Below are 23,669 nucleotides of genomic sequence, written 5' to 3' on the forward strand. Positions count from 1 at the left end.
CTACTTAACCTCAAAAGAATAAAATAAAAATTTTAAATGACTTTTCTCATGGTTTTTGTTTGTCTGTCAGTGATTTACTTAAGCTGTTGGTCCCCAATCACTCATATATATATCTATGATATATATGTTTTTCATATTTCAACACGCTTAAAATCTCATATATATAAAGTCAATATATGCATATATACAAATGCAGAATCGTGTTTCCAATCTTGAATATAATAAAAATTTTGTGTTAAATGACTTTCTCATGGTTTTGTACGTTTGTCTGTCACGCTGATTTACTTAAGCATGTTGGTCCAAAAAGGTATCTTCAATCACTCAATGATGGCAGGATACTTTCTTTTTCAATATTTCAACACGCTTAAAATCTCACTGCTGTGTGTGTGCACATATTTAAAGTCCCTGTAAAGTCAATGCACACACATAAATTAAGTCCACATAAATAAAATGTAGTGTGCACATATGAGCTCTCATTGGAGACAACTGGTATCCAATTCACTGATTTATTTATTTACTGAGTTTCTGACACCACTCGCTGTTTCTGGAGTTTTGCCGCGAGTGGGCGTGGTTTCAGCGCAGACAACGGACACGCCCCCAGCGTTTGAGCGCGCGGAAGCGTTTGAAGCGCTAGAGGATACCGCCAATGGTTATTTTATTTTATTTTTCATTCATTTTATCATTCAAATTTGGCTGAGTGATAAATAATAAATTTTTTTTGTGAGTGATCAGTGTTAATAAACTAAAAACTGGGATTTTTGTGGCTGTGACAAACTCAGAACGCATTTTTTTCATTTAGATCACTTGTCTTTCTTTATAAAGGCAGTAGGTTAGTTTCTATTTGAGTTTCACTTTCGATTTGAATAAAAAGGTTAGTTTCTATTTGAGTTTCACTTTCGATTTGAATAAAACTCGCCATTTCGTCTAGCGGGTGTCAGAATGGAGATCTGCGGTCTTGTAACTGATAAAAATGAGTCAGGTACGAATTCACCTGTTTGCTGTTTCCTATTTCTTAAATTAAAACGTTTATAACAGGCTACGTAGGAGAGCTGAGATGTTTTGACATAGTTGGTCACGAGGGTTTTATATTAGTATTACTATCTCAGTATTTAATGTTGTCACACACCCCTTTCTCCTTTATTCAGTTATTTATTATGTGAGGTGTGTTTGTCATGTTGTTCTTGTTAGATAAAACTGGATGTCATGAATGAAATCAATGGTCAGTGAAGATCAGAGTAAAACATTGGTACCAGGGATAAAGAATGACAGACACAGAAAGTGCAGTTCACTCAAAGTCAGCTTTATTATTAAACCGCTTACTAAAAGAGATAAACAACTGCGTATACGTATGCAATATGAAACGTTACTACTTCTGGAAAATAACTAGCACATGCCTTTAGGGGCGTGCATGAATACATTAGATTTAAACTAGCACTGACAGAAAAAGAGATGCAAACACACTTATCTTAACAGTGCTGGTGTATTTGTGATGTTGTTTTTGAGCTGTATTTGTGATGTTGTTGTGTTGTGTTGTTTTGTGTGACTCAGTGCCTCTGAAGAGCATCTCAGTGCAGGTTCTGGTTCAGGATCATGTAGCCACAGTCTCCTCCACTCTGCAGTATTTGAATGAGGAAGAGCGCCCCCTGGAGGCCTTGTTCGTCTTCCCTCTGCCTGCTGATGCTGCTGTCTGCCACTTCAGTGCCAAGATCGGAGAGCAGGAGATTGTGGCAGAGGTGCAGGACAGAGAAAGCGTGAGTCCAAATACAAACCCACAGGACATTGATTTGTATATTCATACTACACGTCACCATTTAACAAAACCGTATCTTGCAGGCGAGGGATCAGTATGATGATGCTGTGAGTTCGGGTCAGCAGGCGTTTCTGTTGGAAGAGAGCGCAGAGAGTCCTGATGTGTTCAGACTGAGTGTCGGGTGTCTGTCGGTGGGTCAGAACGCTGCCGTCACCATCATCTACGTCACCGAGCTCTCTGTGCAGGCCGACACTCGCTGCGCTTCTGTCTGCCGGCTGTACTCAACCCCCGATACACACCAGCAAGCACCTCACAAACACCTTACAAAAACATAAAAACTGAATAGAAGCTGATGTGTGTGTGTGTGTGTGTGTGTGTGTGTGTGTGTGTGTGTGTGTGTGTGTGTGTGTGTGTGTGTGTGTGTCAGGTTCAGGTGCTGGTATCGTCTCAGAGATTTCATCAGGATGTGGATCTGTTCCCTACACACTGTCTCTCAGTGTCCATGTGAGCTCTCCAAAGCCCATCTCCAAACTAGAGTCCAGCTGCTCTCTGGATCCTCTCGTGTTCCTCCACTCTGATCACACTCAGGCTACGGTACTGTGTGTCTTCATGTGTTTATCTGGATGTGTGAGCAGAGCAGTTTTAAGCATGTGTTGTTGATGTGTGCAGGTGAATCTGAGTCCTGGTCACATGTTTGATAAGGACGTTGAGCTGTTTGTGTTCTATCAGGATACCCATCAGCCCTCTGCTATAGTGGAGGCAGGAGTGACCACTGCCCCGCCAGGTACGACCTGCAGCACACTGGCATGATGGGATTGAGTGATCAAGCTGTCACTGACTCTTTATTTCTTTATTTCAGGCTCTCTGATGAGGGACCCAGTGGTCATGATAAGTTTGTACCCAGAGTTCCCAGAGGAAGTGATGTCATCTCTGGCAACTCAAGGCGAGTTTGTTTTTGTGATTGACAGATCGGGCAGTATGGGAGACATGATGCATCATGGGAAAGGAGCACAGATGCGCATTGAAAGTGCAAAGGTAAGATTTAAGATTCAATACAGGATTTATTTAAAGATCTTGAGACACATGTAAAGTCATCATGAAACTTGGCACACAACCCATTTTAGTTCTATTTCATGACATTTCTGAGGGAAACGGGACATATTGATATGGAAAAAATAATGTAATCTTGGGGAAAAATTACAGAGACTATCCATTTTTTGTGCACAACAAAACCAGGAATGTGCATTAAGAAAGTAAATAGTTTTGTTCTCAAGTTGATTTTCTGTCCATGTCTCTCTATAGGACACTCTGCTGTTACTGTTGAAGAGTCTGCCCATGGGATGCTACTTCAATATCTATGGATTTGGCTCTGATTTTAAATCCTTCTTCCCGTTAGTGTCTAGGTCCTCATTCATAGACATTTAGTTTTGAAATGTGTGTCAGTGGAGGTGAGATGTGTTTCTGTGTGTCTTTGCAGTCAGAGTGTCGTGTATAAACAGGAAACAATGGCTCAGGCTCTGAAGAGAGTGAAGGAAATGAAAGCAGACATGGGCGGCACAGAGATTTTACAGCCTCTAAAACACATCTACAGTCAGCGCTGTCACCCCGATCACCCCAGACAGGTACAACACCTCAGTGTGCACCTGAATAATTTACTGTAAATAAATACATGATGTACAGTCTGTCTAAACAGGAAGCGAGTCGCTGTTAAACTTGAAAACTTAATTAAATCACACAAAACATGCATGTTAAACAGACAATAGAGTGACAGATAAAGGAAACTCAAAAATTTGACATAAAAGTATTTAGTAGTGAACTGATAAAGAATTTTATGATGGCCGATATCTTAGAGTTCCATAGCCGATAGAAAGATAGTAAATAACAGATTCATAACACATGCATAGTAATTGCTGCAATGAAATGTATATGCTTTCATATATGTTTAAATATTTACTAAATTAGAAAAAATGAATAAATAAAATTTAACTTGATAAAAATAAACTGTAAAAAAAATCTGTAAAATAAACAGATTTACACTAAAAAATGTATTTGATTTTATAATTCTATTATAATATTTTTCAAAATTAAACAAATTAAAAATGATTGATGAAAAAATATTTTTCTTATAATCTGGTAAGTCTGTGCTCACTGGGAATCATATTTTCTTGAATGAGAAAATTATAACTGTTGTCACTAATACTTCCTCATCCCCAGTTGCAGTCATGCCCTCATCTCTTATATAAAACATTTGTGATTTACAACTGCTTGCTAAGGAACTCACATTCACATAAAGTAGCCTTGTTGATAAGTTTTGGGTGAATAAGGACAAAACACACATGATATAGTACTTTCAGTGCCCTGTAGTTGTGATGTCACTTCTGTTGTAGCAGAAGTAAACTGCTGCAGAAAAAGCTGGGTGCCATGCAAAATGTAATGTGTAACTGCAACACTCATTACTAATGTAGTGGACTAAAGAGAACAGATCCTTATTCAAAAATGTAGCGAAGTAGAGAGTAAAAGTTGCTTATATCTTTGATACTCAGTAAAACTACAGAGTATCCAAAAAGATACTCAAGATACTCAAATACTTTACACCTCAGTTTTTCATATAGTGTTTCTTTTCTTTTTTTAACAGTTCTGTCAAATTGTTTATTAGACAGTGATCTAATGAAGACTGAGAGTGGGAGCTCCTTTGTGCCTGGTTTTCTCAGTGCTCTCAAAATAAAATTCCTACTTCTGACTATTAGTGGCCAAACAGAAAAACATATAGGGCCCTATCATACACCCGGTGCAATGGGGCGCCAGGCGGGATGCAAGTGTTTTTTTGCTATTTTCAGCCTGACGCATTTTCACGTCCTGCACCACGTTGTTTAAACAACAAATGCATTTGCGCCCATTTGTGCACTCATGGGCATGCTGGTCTGAAAACGAGGCGTGTTCAGGCACATAGCTGGCGTGATGTTTTTTTGAGGCAACTGAAATAGACTGCGCCTTTGAATCTGGCGCAATATAATTTTTTTGTTATTTAAAGAGCGTGTTGGTAATATGCGCCTATAGGTGAGTGCACAACGCGCATACACTCTGCTTATTACACTTACAGGGATGCGCAGCAGCACACAAACATTTATACAAATGAAAAATTAAAGTATTAAAATGTAAAAGATTATTATTGTGTATATAAATATAAAAACGCCTGCATGTCATAATGGATAGTCTTTGGATGTATCAGAATTACGCGCACAAGCAGATCCGTTCCCTCACTAGAGAAGCGTTCAGTTTTTCGTCTTGTAAATTTCGCCGTGTAAATAGTGAATCCACCATGGCATGAGCGCAACTGGCTTTTAAAGGCAATGGGAGATGAGACTCTGATTGGTTTATGGAACGTTACGCCCAAAATACACCCATTACTCATTGAAAGAAAAGGGACAATCCTTTCAGACAATGCACCCGCCACGCAGACCATTTTTCCCATCCTTAAACTAGCAAGTGGATGCGGACACGCCCTAAACGCAATTGCGCCGTGCACTTTAGACCATGTGCTTAGATCCTTAAAATAGGGTCCATAGTCTGATGCCAATAATTAAAAATGTCAAAAGTCAAAAAATCTGGTGAGTAAAATAAACAAAGCACTATCCAATGGCGACTTTATATCTAATGAGTTCGTAGGGGTTTGCATGTTTAAAACAAATAAATGTGTGTGTTTTCTTGTTCACAGACTTTTTTTATGTCACACGGGTACGGATGGCAAAACTATATTTATACAGGTGTCACACATTTGGACTTACTGTAATTGTTAATTGTTAATAATTAAGGCATTGACAAACTTTATGGTGGCTCTTTTGTTAGAACTGATTTGTGACCTACAGTTATATTTTAGCTGCACCCTTTCACAGTGGAGAGTCTGTGTATAATTCAATAAAATATGTAAAAACAGAATATTTGGTTTGGCAACCAAAATCTGGCAACCTGTGGGCTGTAGTTTGATCATGTCTGATATAAACTATTGCTTTCTCTTCAGCTGTTCATCTTCACTGATGGAGAGGTGTTTAACACTAAAGAGGTGCTGGACCTGGTGAAAAGTCACGCTCACTCTCACAGGTAAAGGTCTGCTGGGTTTGATCTGTCCATCATTCATATTTTCATCACTAACAGTAACAGAGTGTATCGTGTCTTCAGGTGTTTCTCATTCGGGATTGGTGAGGGTGCAAGTGCCGCTCTCATCACAGGAATGGCCAGAGAGGGATCTGGTCATGCTCAGTTCATCACAGACACAGACCGCATGCAGCCCAAAGTAAAGCGCTTCACTGGATCTCACAGGCACAAATGTTTCCTGGTCAAATTTCTCAATGGTTTCTCTTTCTCTTCAAACTATATCAGGTGATGCAGTCGCTCAGGTTTGCGCTGCAGCCCGCTGTGGTTAATATCTCTGTGGATTGGACACTTCCAGATGGCATTACTGTTGACACACTGTCTCCACCCATCAATGTGCTCTTCCAGGGACAAAGGACACTCATTTATGCCCAACTGAAAGGAGAGGTGAGATTATGTAGCATGTGTTTCTTTAATGAGAATTAGAGACTTGTGTCTCTCATTTGTTTAGATTATAAAAATCTGTCTTTTCTCTCTCATAGAGTTCAGGAGGCTCTGAGGGAGCAGTGACAGTCAAATACAGTCTTAAAGATCAACCAGTAACAAACCAGCTCCACTTCTGCCTCAAACCAACTGAGGAAACTGGGTAACACAAACTCATTGAACTGGAGTGACGTCAACTGTTAGCTTTTTTAATTCAACAAATTTCCTCCATGTTTCTGCAGGCTGTCCATCCACCGGCTGGCGGCTCGGACCCTGATCCGTTCTCTGGAGCAGGAGGAGAGGTCAGGAGCTGCAGATGTTGAGGGCATCAGGAGCAGGATGGTGGAGCTCAGTGTTCAGGCAGGAGTGAGCAGTGTTCATACAGCCTTCATTGCTGTTAATAAAGACAGCAGACAGACTGTGAAAGGACCCATGCAGCAGAGAAGAGTGTCAGCATACGGTTAGTGCAAGGATTGTGTATTTGTTTGTGTTTGCCTGACCGCAAGGATTTCAAATACTTTTCTCATCACTTCACATTGTACTACATTTGAGGTATAGACCTCATTAAAGGGGTCGTATGATGCTGCTAAAAAGAACATTATTTTGTGTATTTGGTGTAATGAAATGTTTTTGCTGTTCAAGTTTCAAAAAACACATTATTTTCCACATACTGTACATTGTTGTTTCTCCTCTATGCCCCGCCTTCTGAAATTGGTTTGTTTTTTACAAAGCTCATCGTTCTGAAAACCGAGGTGTGCTCTGATTGGCCAGCTATCCAGTGCATTGTGATACTTCAAGCGTGTGACAGAAGTGTTTTACCCCACACCATACTGTGATGCCGTGTGTCCCGGCACGACGAGACAATCCAGTAAAACCCATTACAAACGAGGCATTTTAATCACCCATACTGTACTTAGACTGTCTTTCTTTTTACACGTTGCGTTGCATCGTGCTGCGTAAACATAAAACCATAAAACAAATCACTTCATATCTGATAAAAAACAAACAACAAGCGCTACTCTACACTGCTGAAAACTAGCGTTTGAGTCATCAGTGGCAAATCCTTTAAATATGAAATGTACTTACAGACTGTGAGTCAGAACAGCCGGCATTGTAGCCTTCTTTCCCAGGATCAGGAAACAGTCCTCCATAAAATGTGCTGCGCACATCTGAATATTTGAGTTGGACTGTTCTGGAACAGTGTTGTAAATACAACTTAACCACTGATTTCTAGTCATGGTCTTGGAGTTCACACAGCGTCTTCACAACATGGCGGCTGCAGTGGCAGCAACAATAAAGTTATGCATTCTTTCTTTGCGTGAACATCTGGGTGGCGTTATGCAAATCTTCCCACATCGTGACGTAGACATGTGGGGGCGTGGACAAGTCTTAACTTTTATAAGGAATTTCTATTTGGGTTTGAGACTCTAGTATTTGCAACTTTAGGGATCTTATCTATGCATGAACAGCTTGTAACACTCCAAAGAGGAAGGAAAACTTGAAATCGCATCATATGACCCCTTTAAGATGTGAAGTGTACATTTAGGAAGGATGTGGTAAGTTGTTCTTTTTATTCTGTGTGGGTTTGTAGTGCCGGTGAGAATGTGTTTGTGTTGTTTGCTAATATCCAATTAAGTAACCAGGGGTGCAGACTGGTCACCTTTTGGCGAAAATTGCCCCGAATAACATTCTCTGGACATGACTGAATGATAAAAGCAGGTCTATTGGATCTTTTTATGTGAGTATAATTAACTTGTGATTATTGACAAACAAAACAATAATAATAAAAAAAGGCTTTCGTCCTTTAGATTTATATAATCAGTTTCAGACAAAAATGCCTCAATGATCAATTTTTTTTTTTTAAACCAATCTTAAATATCTTTATTTAGTTTTATTCTAATTTTTAATAACTTAGATCTGGTTTCTGTCAGGAAAATATCCAAAAAGCTGGCATGATGCTAGCAAACAAACAAACAAACAAACAAACAAACAATCAGTTAAACCACACTTTCTTAGAGCACAGAATACAGGAAGTGCTCTTGTGTTTAAAGACAGCTAGAGAAACGGCAACAGAATGGAACAGAAAGTAATGGTCTTGAGACTCATTTTTCAGTTCACTACATTTAAACGGTGGTTGATTATGGTTTCACTTTTTTAAACTTCAGTTAGTGTGTAATGTTGCTGTTATAGTATAAACAACAACTGCAAAGTTACGATGCTCAGAGTTCAATGCAAAGGGAGATATTTTCTTTTAAAAGAAATCGCTGTTTAAGGACTACAAAAAAAGGCTTGTAGGGACTACAACGAGCTTCTTCCCTGGTTTGTGACATCACTGACCCCTGATGTTTAGATAAACCCTGTCCCCGGGAACATGAAAAGCTGATCAACCACCCCTTTAACTTAACACAACATCGTAAAACTACAGCACTCATGTTGTAAGACACTGAAAATCTGTGAGACAGCACACAGTAGCCAAAGATGCAAGTCTGCATGTCTGAATTTATTACAATCTAGTGCAATTCCAGAATGGGTGACTCTTATGAGCTGATTCTTCTCAGTGAATCAAGCACCTGCATCCAGCTAACACGTTCAGTTCAGTTCGAATGTGCCAACATTGTTTTGACAGATTAGTATTTTGTCTAGTTCTGTTAATTTATATTAATATTTATTATTATTTTAATTTAGCATTTTAGATTAGATTTTTGTCAAACCAGTTTTTCAAGATGGTGAGAATTCACATATTATGCATTACCTAATATATTGATATTTGAACTTATTAACAAATAATTATAATTGTAAAAAAGTATGCTACTTTAAATGTGTCATTTGCTTTCCAAATTCAGATCAAGGCAGAAAACCTGTCAATTATTTAAAACTGTTGCTGATACAGTATATTAAGGTTGAAATGCACATTACTGTATTTAGTTTTCTGTCCTTAAAAAATGATTTGACTGCATTTTGTTAAATCTTGTTAAAATATTAGATAAATTGCAGTCGACATTGGATCTGTGTATGAATTGTTTGTGGGTGTTTTTTTTTTTATTTAGAGATCCTTTGCTCGTCTCTAGTCACATTTAGAGATTTCCATGTTTGCTTATTTATTTGCAATTGATTACTTTTGGTATTTCTTAAAATCTGAATGTGCATTTTTAATTATTCATTTATTTTTTGCAGCAGAATCTGATGATGACTTTTATGCTGAAATTTATGAAGACGCTGAGTGTCTGGCAGCAGGTAAATAAATCTACACAATAGTCCTTTTTCACACTTCCGAGTTCGAAAAGCAGAAGCTTCGAATAGCTTTGTAAAATAATTTCCTCTGTAACCTGTATGAATGGCAATGCCCATAGCACGGGAAGATGAAGAAAAATGTTATTCCGATACATATTTCATGATTTAAACAGGAGTGCACAAGCCATGCTGATTATGTATGCACAATACTACATAGTCAGACAAGCTTTTTATTAAAGAAATGCAAGAATATCATTCAAACAACATATCACATTAAAGAGCAATAAAATCGGACAAGGCTGTACACCTCATAAAACATTAACCACCAGTAAAGACTGTCAAATTAAGCAAAAATATTAGCATTACTTTCATGCACTTACTTTACTTTCTGAAACAATCATCACTTATTAGACCAAACTGGGGTTGTTCAAATAAATGTATATTTTTCAGACCAGTGTTGATTATTTATAAATAACTCATATTAACTCATATAGTCATATTCTCCGGGTTTTAGTGCAGTGATTGGATAGCATTATACTGTATATAAGATTGGAGATTAATCATAATAAACATGGTGCAATTATAAAAACAATAACATTAAAAATGAAATTAAAACAGTAGTCAACATTTGAAGTGGATCAAAAAAGTTAATCTAAGTTGTCCTAAGACAAGAACACATTTTGGTTTTAGGACAACTTTGATGAAAGGTTTTGATCAACTTCAAATGTTGACTACTGTATCCCGAGTATTCCTTCAGCAGAAACGTGAGACAGATTCATGATTTATTTACCCTCAAGTCATCCTAGGTGTATATGACTTTATTCTTTCAGACGAATACAATCGGAGTTATATTAATAATGTCCTGGCTCTTCCAAGCTTTAAAGTGGCAGCGAATGGCTGTTGAGATTCAATAGTCCAATAGAAGTCCAAATAAAGTGCATCCATTCATCCATCATAAAAAGTGCTCCACACGGTCCCGGGGGGGGGGGGGATGGGTTAATGAAGGCCTCTTGAAGTGAATCGATGCGTTTGTGTAAGGAAAATATCCACATTGAAAACTTTATAAACAGTAATAGCTTCCGCTAACTTTCGTTTGTGCGTTCACAAGAGCGTGGAATTCCAGCGGATGACGTAGGACTTTAAATGTCAACTTTTACAAAAAGAATACATAAACAAACAAAATACTCCACAAATAATTATAAACAATATAGAATAAATATATTATATAAATATTTTAATGTAAATATTAATATATATAGTAGTCTGTTTGATTCAAACGATTATGAACATTTTTGCATTAAGATACAGAATAGATATATTATGTGCTTTATTCAATGTTAAAAGTGTCTAATGTGAGTTTGAATATTATTTTGCATTAGCTTTATAGCCATATGGAAAGCAACAATAGATATTTTGCCTCAGATCTTGAAAATAAATTAAAGCAAACTTGTACGTTTAAACTGCGAACTTGTGTATTCCATAACAAAGATGGTATCAGTCACTCACTCACTCAAAACTGTTTAGTCCATTCACATTTGAATCATCTATTTTCCATGTCCACTTTTCTTTTCTACACACTCGCCATGTTTTTGTTGTCACATCAGCATCACTGCACAGCAACACGTCGCTCGCGTCTGGTGTAGACACGATGTAAGTTAATGTAGCTTTTGATGCTGCGTTTGAATTTTCATGCCACATTGCACGGTGGTTAGGGACCTCTGAGTTAATGTGTTAAAAATGAGGAGAATAACTGACAGCCATGTTGTCTGTGTGTATACAATGCTTTTGAGGTTCTGCGAGTAAGAAAAACCGTCACATTTCAAAGCTTTTCTTCTTTGCTTATTTATTATTAGCATTTGTTCACTTTTGCTATTTCTTGAAATCTGAATATTCTGAATGTTTTGCAGATTCCTGTGATTATGATTACATGTGTTGTGGTGTCCCGCAGATGGGTAAATGAGCAAGCACACAATGAAATGCACGCACACCCAAGGGCATTGACATTGTGATGTACATCTTCATTAATCTAGATTCATGTGGGATCTGTTCATTGTTCACACGTGTCATAGTCAAACATTGTGTGTCAAGTCAAATCACCTTTATTTTATATAGCGCTTCATAAAATACAGGTTGTTTCAAAGAAGCTTTACAGGGAAAAATAGGAAAATAATGATTCAATGATGCAAACAGATCAATTCTGCTGTAAAGGAGCTTTAAAACAGTGTCTTTGTTCAATGTTCAATGTCAGTTCAATGTTGATTCAGTTCCGTTCATCAGCTGTATAATTTGTATCATTTGGATTGGTAGTGAAAGAGTTTGCGCACGAAATAAGAAAAGGATCTAACGTCCACAGTTAATTTTGATATTCTAGGTATTATCAACTGGCCAGAATTTTGAGACCGCAATATATAAGGGCTATAATGCATAAAGTCAAACGTTGCTTTTAAGATTCAGATCAAGGCAGAAAATCTGTCACTTAATTATTTAAAACTGTTGCTGCTATAATGTTGAGGTTTAAATGCACATTACTGTATATGCACATTGACTTATTTAGTTCTGTCCTTAAAAATGGTCTGACTGCATTAATTTGTTAAATCTTGAAAAAATATGAGATTAATTGCAATCCGCATTGTATATGTGTATGTATGATTTGTGTGTCATGTTGTTTTTCTTTAGGAATTCGGAGATCCTTTGCTTGTTTTAAATATAAGAAAAACAGTCACATTTTGCTTATTGATTATTTGCAATTGTTTTCTTTTTGGTGTTAAAATCTGAATGTGCCTTTTTAAATGTTCTTTCTTTTTTTTTTGTAGCAGAGTCTGATGATGATGTTTATGATGACCTTGATTCACCGGTGGAGGGTAAATAAGCCTACGCAACAAGACACACACATCAAAAGCCCTTTCACATACTTGCATCAGCATATTCAGCATATTCTTCAAGTCCTGTAAGTTGTGAGGCGGAGTTGCCATGGATCGAACTTGGAGGTCTAGCACAAACTACGGATCCTCAATTGGATTGAGTTTTGGGGAATTTGGAGGCCAGGGCAACAGGCCTGAACAGTGTGGCAGTGCGTTATCCTGCTGAGAGAGGCTTCTTCCAAAAGGGAACACCATTGTCAACGTTTAGGCAGTTAGCACGTGCCAAATTTAAGTCCACGTGAATAGCTGGACCCAGGGTTTCCCAGCAGAACCTTGCCTAGATTATCACACTCCTTCCACTGAATTGTTGTCATCCCACAGTGAATCCTGCTGCCATCGCTTAAGCAGGTAAATGGTGTACATGTACACAGCCGTTCATGTCATTTAAAAGAAAATGGGACTCATCGGACCAGGCAACCTTGTTCCACTGCTCCAAAGTCCACGTCAGATGCTCGCATGCCCATTGTAGGCACTTTTTATGGTGGCCATCATAGGCACTCTGCGGTTACGCAGCCCTATACGCCCATACATGTGTTGTGACACGTTCCTCTCATAACCATCATTCAAATTTAGTGTGACTTCTGCTATAGTAGACTACCTGTTTGCTCAGAAAAGATGGGATAGCTTTTGTTGTCCTTGTGAGCCTTGGGCACCCAGCACGCTGTCACTGGTCTGTCCCTCCTAGGACCACCGTTGGTAAATTCTCACTCTTGATTGTTTGCTTACCATCTAATCCTTTCAGACCTTAATATGAGGCCTTGCTGGCAGCTGATCAGTGATATTCGTTTCACCTGTGACTGGCCATAATGTTTTGGTTCATCAGTATATATATTAAAATGGTTTTCTGTACTTTTTCTATACTAAGCATATTATATTTGACTATTATGTATGTGTGTTCAGCTGCTCCTGAGCCCCAGAAGGACCTGTTACTGCAGCTGGTTTCTCTCCAGAAGGCGTCCGGCTGCTGGGATCTGGACGCCACACTGGCTGATGTGTTTGGGAAGACGGAGGATGAGCTGACCAATCAGAAACCAGCACAGGTGAGAGATGTGATGAAGTAATAATAAACAGTGATGATTGTGTGCAGTGTCCAGTAACTAATGCAGTGGATGATGGTTTGTACACAGGTGGATGGGTCAGTATGGGCCACTCTGCTGGCTCTGATCTGGTTATACGGCTGTAAAATAGAGCAGCAGGTGGAGTGGCAGTTTGTGGCCATGAAGGCAGCGTCATGGATCGGCTCTCAGAAAGGTGAGATCTCCGTTCCAGACCACATTCATTCAGTCAGCGTTCATCAAGAGACGTTTGAGCAAATATCTTCAGTTCTTTGACACACGCTGATGATCTGTGTGTGTGTGTGTGTTTCAGTGGGTGATCTGTCTCAGTGTGTGTGTGCGGGGAATGTCCTGCTCGGATGTCAGGTGACCAAAGAGACTCTGGGAATCTGAAGACGTCAGTGTTTCTACATCCTGATCCATCAGAAGCAAAAAGAACAGATACTGTTACATTTACTGTTACTCTGTTACTTGTTTCAGTAAAATTTAGTTTAGTAAAATTGTATTTGCTCAATTCTACACCAAATTCTATATATGTGACCTGCACCGTTTGAGTTTCATGTACCAAATAAAAAAAAACAAAAAAAAAAAACATATATAATAATGTTTCCAATATGTTTGCTGTTTTGAAATTTAAAATAATTTGAATAAAATTCGTTTTTTTTGTTTTTTTTTTTAAATGACTTTTCTCCTGGTTTTTGTTTGTCTGTCAGTGATTTACTAAAGCTGTTGGTCCTCAATCACTCAATCAGGATGCTTTCACACTGCTGTAAAATCATAAGTGTTAAATATGGTTTTCAATATTTAAACACGTAAAATTAGGAATCATAAAGAGTAAATATTTATGAAAACTAGAATGACTGTTTCCCGAAAAGACGAGAGGAAAATGACCTTAACCAAAGAATTATGCATTCTGTTGAATCTTAATACGATTAAAACAATGCAGAGTAGGAGCAAGTCAGTTCCGAATGTAATTAACATTCATGAATCAAACGTGGGCACGGTTCTTAACGCAATTAATATTCATGAGGCATGACTTCACTATCTGCGATTGGTCTTATAGTGATTCAGCGACTTTGACCGCATTAGAAAAGCGAGAAACACAGATTTAATCATTTAATTTTAATGAATCGATATGTGAAGATTTAAAGCAGATATAAAGGCAGTAGTTTCGGTGTTTGAGTTTCACTTTAGATTTGAAGAAAAATCCTAATTTCATCTCCGGAGCATCAGAATGGAGATCTGCGGTCTTGTAACTGAGAAGAATGAGTCAGGTACGAAATCACCTGTTTGCTGTTACCTGTTTCTTAAATTAAAACTTTTATAATACGTAGGAGAGCTGAGATGTTTTTGACATAAGGGAAATGGTCGCGAGAGTTTTAAATCTCAGTATTTAACAGAATTTATATTTTTCTCAGAGGATAAGAAAATTATTTTTAAACACATTATTTTGTCACACACCTTATTCTCCTATCCAGTTATTTATTTTATTAAAGCCAAGATTTAGCTCTCAGAGAGCTGTATGTGTGGAGTATATGTGATGTTGCTCTGCTGTATTTGTGATGTTGTTGTGTTGTTTTTGAGCTGTATTTGTGATGTTGTTGTATTGTTTTTGAGCTGTATTTGTGATGTTGTTGTGTTGTGTGTTTTGTGTGACTCGTGCCTCTGAAGAGCATCTCAGTGCAGGTTCTGGTTCAGGATCATGTAGCCACAGTCTCCTCCACTCTGCAGTATGTGAATGAGGAAGAGCGCCCCCTGGAGGCCTTGTTCGTCTTCCCTCTGCCTGCTGATGCTGCTGTCTGCCACTTCTGCCAAGATCGGAGAGCAGGAGATTGTGGCAGAGGTGCAGGACAGAGAAAGCGTGAGTCCAAATAGAAACTGCAGCTCAGCTCCATAATTTTTTATTGTGCATCTTGTAACAAACTGTATCTTGCAGGCAAGGGATCAGTATGATGATGCTGTGAGTTCGGGTCAGCAGGCGTTTCTGTTGGAAGAGAGCGCAGAGAGTCCTGATGTGTTCAGACTGAGTGTCGGGTGTCTGTCGGCGGGTCAGAACGCTGCCGTCACCATCATCTACGTCACCGAGCTCTCTGTGCAGGCCGACCACTCGCTGCGCTTCTGTCTGCCGGCTGTACTCAACCCCCGATACACACCAGCAGGTACTGCAGCAGCTGCTGACAAACACTTTATTAGAGGAGAGAAGCTGATTCTATCACACTCTGTGTGTGTGTGTGTGTGTGTGTGTGTGTTTTTTTTTTTTTGTTTTTTTTTTTTTCAGGTTCACGTGCTGGTATCGTCTCAGAGATTTCATCAGGATGTGGATCTGTTCCCTACACACTGTCTCTCAGTGTCCATGTGAGCTCTCCAAAGCCCATCTCCAAACTAGAGTCCAGCTGCTCTCTGGATCCTCTCGTGTTCCTCCACTCTGATCACACTCAGGCTACGGTACTGTGTGTCTTCATGTGTTTATCTGGATGTGTGAGCAGAGCAGTTTTAAGCATGTGTTGTTGATGTGTGCAGGTGAATCTGAGTCCTGGTCACATGTTTGATAAGGACGTTGAGCTGTTTGTGTTCTATCAGGAGACCCATCAGCCCTCTGCTATAGTGGAAGCAGGAGTGACCACTGCCCCGCCAGGTACGACCTGCAGCACACTGGCATTATGGGATTGAGTGATCAAGCTGTCACTGACTCTTTATTTCTTTATTTCAGGCTCTCTGATGAGGGACCCAGTGGTCATGATAAGTTTGTACCCAGAGTTCCCAGAGGAAGTGATGTCATCTCTGGCAACTCGAGGCGAGTTTGTTTTTGTGATTGACAGATCAGGCAGTATGGGAGACATGATGCATCATGGGAAAGGAGCACAGATGCGCATTGAAAGTGCAAAGGTAAGATTTAAGATTCAAAACAGCATTTATCTAAATGTTTTGAGATGAGACACATTTAAAGTCATCATGAAACTTGGTTCACAACCAATTTTACTTCTATTTTGTGACATTTCTGAGAAAAACAGGACTTTAATGAGGAAGAATACTGTAGTATGGCTCTGTATTTTGTCCATCTACATTTCTTATTAAACTCGAGTCAAGTGTTTCAAGTTTCAAGTTGAATTTATTTATATAGCACCATTTACAACAGCACCACTTATCCAATGTGCTTTACAGCGTCAAAATAAAATAAATAGTTAATAGAACAAAAAAAAGCAAATAAATAAAATCACAGCTAAAAACCAAAATTATATCCACGTATTAAAATATATAACGAAATATAAGAAATAAAACCGGAATTGTCATTAAAAATTGAGTACAGAGATGGAACATCAAGGGACATTGTAAGCGATAGAGAAGTAATGTGTTTTGAGTAGAGATTTAAAAACCTGTAAAGTAGCAGCAGATCTAACTTGAACTGGTTGGGTATTCCAGAGTTTAGGGCCTACAACAGCGAAGGCACGTTCCCCACTTTTCTTTAATTTAACTCTAGGAACAGTGAGCAATCTAAGATTGCTAGATCTAAGAGCTTGAGAGGGGTTATGTAGGGAAAGCAGTTCAGATAAATATGAGGGAGCTAAGTTGTTTAAAGACTTAAAAACATAAACAAGGATTTTAAACTCCACTCTAAAATGCACAGGCAGCCAATGCAGAGGTGCTAAGACGGGTGATATGGATAAATTTACGTAGGCCCATTAAGAGTCTTGCTGATGCATTTTAGACCAACTGGAGACAGGCCAAGCTAGTGGTATTCATTCCACAATACAGGGAGTTACAGTAATCTAAACGTGATGATATAAAAACATGAATTACTCTCTCAAAGTCTTGAAAAGTGAGGAAAGGCTTGATTTTAGAGAGAAGACCGAGATGAAAGAAACAAGATTTAACCACCGAATTTACTGGCTGTCAAGCAAAACACCCAGGTTTTTAACAAGGGTTTTGACTTTGGATGTAACTAAGTGATTACTGAGATATTTTAAGGGAATGCCACTAGGGGGACCAAAAAGTATCATTTCAGTTTTCTTTTCATTGAGGTTGAGAAAATTTGATGACATCCAGATTTTGAAATCCTTCATACAAGCCAACAAAGAGTCAAAGGTGTTACTATCAGAGTGTTTAAGTGGCACATAAATCTGGGTATCTTCAGCGTAGAAGTGAAACGAGACACCATGCTTCCTGAAAATAGAGCCCAAAGGGAGCATATGCAAAGAGAAAAATGTGTTGGTGCATGTATTGATCCCTGTGGGACCCCCCATGGGAAGATAGCAGCTGGTGACATGTGAGTGCCTAGTTGAACTGAGAGCCTTCGGTCCTTTAAATAGGAACGAAACCAACTTAAAACGGTTCCCGTCAAGCCCACATAGGACTCGAGTCAGGCAATAAGAATATTATGATCTATCATGTCAAATGCAGCAGTAAGATCTATCTAACAGCACCAATACAATACTATCACCCTGGTTAGTTACCATATAGATATCATTTAACACCTTTAATAAAGTGACTCAGTACTATGAAAAGTTCTGAATCCTGACTGAAATGTTTTATAGATGGAGTTTGTAATTGAAGTTGTATGACTTTTTCGAGAATATTAGAAAGAAAAGGCAAATTAGAGATAGGCCTATAATTAGCAGGATCCGCAGGGTCAAGATTTGGCTTCTTTAGAGATGGGACTACTAGTGCATGTTTGAGTTCAACTGGTATGGTCCCCAAACTAAGTGATTTGTCACAGTATGTTATAACAGACTGTGGTCTCTGATCTCTAATCGCCTGGTTGCAGCCAAGTCTCCGTCACAAATAAGGCATCTAAACCAGTTGACGTAATGAAGTCATTTAGTAAAAAAGCTTATTTACCAGTGAGGGGGCATTGATCAGCGCCATCCTAGACTGAACTGGATCATGACTGCTGAGAGTCTCGGCAGGACTGCCGGTGTTTGGTGGAAAAGGAATGAAAAGTAAAAAGGAGAATAAGTTATTATGTTTTGATAAAAGATGAAAGACAAACCATATTTTCTTTGTGCACAATAAAACCAGGAATGCGCTTTAGGAAAATATATACAATAGTTATACTGCATCCTGTAGTAAATACTGTAGTTTTGATCTCATGTTCACTTTCTATCCATGTCTCTATAGGACACTCTGCTGTTACTGTTGAAGAGTCTGCCCATGGGATGCTACTTCAATATCTATGGATTTGGCTCTGATTTTGAGTCCTTCTTCCCGTAGCTACTGTAGATCTTCATTCAGGGATATACAGTTTTGAAATGTGTCAATGGGAATGAGATGTGTTTCTGTGTGTCTTTGCAGTCAGAGTATCATGTACAATCAGAAAACAATGGCTCAGGCTCTGAAGAGAGTGAAGGAAATGCAAGCAGACATGGGCGGCACAGAGATTTTACAGCCTCTAAAACACATCTACAGTCAGCGCTGTCACCCCGATCACCCCAGACAGGTACAACACCGCAGCATACACCTGAACAATGCACTGTAATGATGTGAAGTCAAAGATTTTCTCTCTTCAGCTGTTCGTCTTCACTGATGGAGAGGTGGGAGACACTAAAGAGGTGCTGGACCTGGTGAAAAGTCACGCTCACTCTCACAGGTAAAGGTCTGCTGGGTTTGATCTGTGCATCATTCATATCTTCATCACTAACAGTAACAGAGTGTATCGTGTCTTCAGGTGTTTCTCATTCGGGATTGGTGAGGGTGCAAGTGCCGCTCTCATCACAGGAATGGCCAGAGAGGGATCTGGTCACGCTCAGTTCATCACAGACACAGACCGCATGCAGCCCAAAGTAAAGCTCTTCACTGGATTTCACAGGCACAAATGTTTCCTGGTCAAATGTCTCAATGGTTTCTCTTCCTTTTCAAACTATATCAGGTGATGCAGTCACTCAGGTTTGCGCTGCAGCCCGCTGTGGTTAATATCTCTGTGGATTGGACACTTCCAGATCATAGGACACACTGTCTCCACCCATCAATGTGCTCTTCCAGGGACAAAGGACACTCATTTATGCCCAACTGAAAGGAGAGGTGAGATGATTTTACATGTATTTCTATAATTACAATTAGACCTGTGGCTCTCATTTATTAAGCTTGTGAAAATCTGTCTTTTCTCTCTCTTACAGAGTTCAGGAGGCTCTGAGGGAGCAGTGACAGTCAAATACAGTCTTAAAGATCAACCAGTAACAAACCAGCTCCACTTCTGCCTCAAACCAACTGAGGAAACTGGGTAACACAAACTCATTGAACTGGAGTGACGTCAACTGTTAGCTTTTTTTAATTCAACAAATTTCCTCCATGTTTCTGCAGGCTGTCCATCCCACCGGCTGGCGGCTCGGACCCTGATCCGTTCTCTGGAGCAGGAGGAGAGGTCAGGAGCTGCAGATGTTGAGGGCATCAGGAGCAGGATGGTGGAGCTCAGTGTTCAGGCAGGAGTGAGCAGTGTTCATACAGCCTTCATTGCTGTTAATAAAGACAGCAGACAGACTGTGAAAGGACCCCTGCAGCAGAGAAGAGTGCAGACACGCGGTTAGTGCAAGGATTGTGTGTGTGTGTGTGTGTGTATATAAATCGCTTTTACTATCATTTGACTGATTTGATGTTTACATTAAGATATGAAATCAAATGTTTTTCAGATTTGTCTTTAGTAATTGCCCTGATGCAAGCAAATTGTGGTAAGACATACAATAATCTGTTATTTAAGCATAAAGATTTTTGCTCATCAACCTGATTTCACCTGCATTCCATCGGCTTATTGAAGTGTTCGTGTGATATGTGACAGAAAAGCGTCCTTGTTGCAGTAGTAGAGGAGTAGTAGAGGAGGGAATATATCTCAAACTTCCACTTTTTTGAAAATCATGTTTTAACATTGTTTACATGTGTTTCTAGTGTTTTTAATATGGTTACAGACAAACCATGTGCATTACCATTCTGATACATGTACCTGTAGACGAGCCTGTATAACATATACAGTATGTCTGAATTAATCAAGTATTGCCATTATGTAGCGTTTACTGCTGTAGTTAGCTGAGTGAAAGTGGAGCGGGGAGTCTGAGCTGGTGTGATTGAGTGGAGGCGGGGTCTAATTTGCATATTTATTAATCCATGGATACTAAATGAAGTAAGGGGTGTAGAGTTATATTCAGGCCATATATAGGCATAAATACATTTTTTTCTCAGGAAGAATAAACATTTAAATTAGTGCTATCAAATGATTAATTGCATCCAAAATAAAAGTTTTTATTTACACAATATATGTATGTGTACTGTGTTACATCTGATTTGTGTTCACCTCATTAAGACATGAAATCAAATGTTTTTCAGATTTGCTTCTAGGAAGTCTGATAGTAATATGTGTTAAGACAAACAACAGTCTGTTACTTGTATATAATGATACACATTACCAGTCAAAAGTTTATTAAACTAGAATTTCAGACACACTTTGTTTGTCATAATTTAAGTTTTGTAAACAAATAATATAATAATATATAATATCATTTTGTGTTACTTTTTTCTTCAGCTGAAGTACGAACCCACGCATCACATTATTCTGCATGTAAGTGAACAAAGTCTTAAAGAGCTTTTCTTGTTTGCTCGCTTGTTTTGCTTATTTACATGTATATTTATCTGTGTTTGTTCTCTTTTGTTATTCCTCAATGTCTGAATGTTTCGACAGGTTATGCAGAGGAACAATCATTTCGATGCTCAAAGAAGAAGATCCTGAGAACCTTCACAGAGCGAGCTTTCTTAAAAATGTCTAATTGGGTACCAGAAGGTAAGTGAACCAGACATACTCAGATGTACAGAATAAATCACTGAAAGACCCTTTCACATGACCTGAGTTTGAAAACGAGTCGGCTTAAACTCATTTTGAATAGCCATTAACACTATTGCAGATTTTGAGATACTGTATGTATATACAGTATATATATGGTGAATTACATATATCATTTTTAAATATGTTTTTAAAATAGCAAAGGAAAAGCAGACTAATAACAAGCTCAAATAAACATTCACAGTCATAATGTGTTCATATGTGTGGACATTTCTTGTGTTAATGTTAAACTTTGTTCTGAAAAGAGTAAGAAAAACATAGTTTTCATTTTAGAGATCTTTTTCTTTTTTTTCCATGACTGCATCCGAACAGAAGAACAGATTCGTGACAAGTTACACAATGAATATGCAGCGTCACTAAAGCTCACTAAATATGCAGCATCTCCTCATGATTAATGATCATTGTTGTCATTTGCAGAGATCCTGAATTTCTTCCGCCGTGGTTCTGCGACTGCCCCATCTGATCAGACAGACTCTGAAAGCAAGAATGATCGTATACACACACACACACACACACACACACAAGATGGACACAATGGTTATATATGGAAAGTACTAGCTTACTTACTGAACACTGTGCAGTGTAAAACTGTTTTGTGTATGTGTGTTCAGCTGCTCCTGAGCCCCAGAAGGACCTGTTACTGCAGCTGGTTTCTCTCCAGAAGGCGTCCGGCTGCTGGGATCTGGACGCCACACTGGCTGATGTGTTTGGGAAGACGGAGGATGAGCTGACCAATCAGAAACCAGCACAGGTGAGCGATGTGATGAAGTAATAATAAACAGTGATGATTGTGTGCAGTGTCCAGTAACTAATGCAGTGGATGATGGTTTGTACACAGGTGGATGGGTCAGTATGGGCCACTCTGCTGGCTCTGATCTGGTTATACGGCTGTAAAATAGAGCAGCAGGTAGAGTGGCAGTTTGTGGCCATGAAGGCAGCATCATGGATCGGCTCTCAGAAAGGTGAGATCTCCGTTCCAGACCACATTCATTCAGTCAGCGTTCATCAAGAGACGTTTGAGCAAATATCTTCAGTTCTTTGACACACGCTGATGATCTTGTGTGTGTTTCATTTTCAGTGGGTGATCTGTCTCAGTGTGTGTGTGCGGGGAATGTCCTGCTCGGATGTCAGGTGACCAAAGAGACTCTGGGAATCTGAAGACGTCTGTGTTTCTACACCCTGTGTCATATAACTGCCAATCATATATGTATATGTATGCATATATATCACACATATTCAAATGGCCAACTGCTTGGTTCCAACCGGACCGCGAGACAACGAAAGCACTGTTTCACCATTTCTAGATAAAGTAAGCAGCGCATCAAAACAATGAAGCGGTTAACACAAGACAATTTTTATCCATCTACATTTAGCATTAATCAGCATGTTAAGAGCATTTTAAAATAAACATAATTGTTATAATTGGGAAAATTATTTGTAGATGGCAAGGAAAGACAACAAACTTTCACTTTCTTTTTCCGTACATATCTAAATGTTAAAATCATAATAGTTTGATAAAACATCTGATCTTACTTTTTAATATTCATATCTAATTGTGGTCTGATGAGACTGATGAAATATTTTATTAATTTTATTCACAGAAAAATTCTGAGATGCCACTGCTCTTTGGCTCTGAGGACCCAATATTCCTATATATATATATATATATATATATATATATATATACACTGTATAATCTGGACCTTTTAGTCACCCTTTTTTAATAAATATCTTTTTTTTTTTTTTTTTTTTTTTTTTTTATGGTGATTCTGTCATCAGAAAATTGTGCTTTGTCATTTAGGTCCATCCTAACCACACCATCCTAACCGTGAGCATAAAAGTAAGTGGTACCAATTTATGTGTAAATTAAATAATGTGCAATAAAACTCTTTAAAAAACATTTTTGTTTTTGTTTTACATTGTCTTCTTTATTTATTATCTTTACTGTTCCAATTCACATCATTTGAGATGTGGAAATTACATTGTGTTTGATATATCTGTGGATTTCAGAAAAAAATACATAGAGTGTAAAAAGTGTAATATTACAAGACTAAATTCGGTGAATATGAAATTTTGTTAAGTATCAGTAAAAGACTGATTGCAAAAAAATTATAAAAAACCCAAAACATTTTAAACAACAAAGAAACATGCACAAGCATGTGCACAAGCAAATGATCAGTAATACACAAGGCTTTAAAAAATAAGTCAAATAAATGAAAATAAGTCTCTTCCAAAAGAGGTAGTGTAGAATCGTTTTGACTCTAGCGTAAAGAGCAAGGAGTGTTTCTATTTTATTTTGTATCAGTTCACGTGATCATCCG

The 23,669-nt window shown here is 38.5% G+C and overlaps 2 pseudogenes; both read left to right on the forward strand.

The window, feature by feature from the left end:
• Positions 1-815: 815 nt before the first annotated feature.
• LOC109045637 lies at positions 816-13,958 on the forward strand (annotated as a pseudogene).
• Positions 13,959-14,763: 805 nt separating this feature from the next.
• Positions 14,764-23,002, forward strand: LOC109045639 (annotated as a pseudogene).
• Positions 23,003-23,669: the final 667 nt, after the last annotated feature.

This window comes from Cyprinus carpio, chromosome A25, assembly GCF_018340385.1.
Source record: "Cyprinus carpio isolate SPL01 chromosome A25, ASM1834038v1, whole genome shotgun sequence".
NCBI classification, from domain to species: Eukaryota; Metazoa; Chordata; class Actinopteri; order Cypriniformes; family Cyprinidae; genus Cyprinus; species Cyprinus carpio.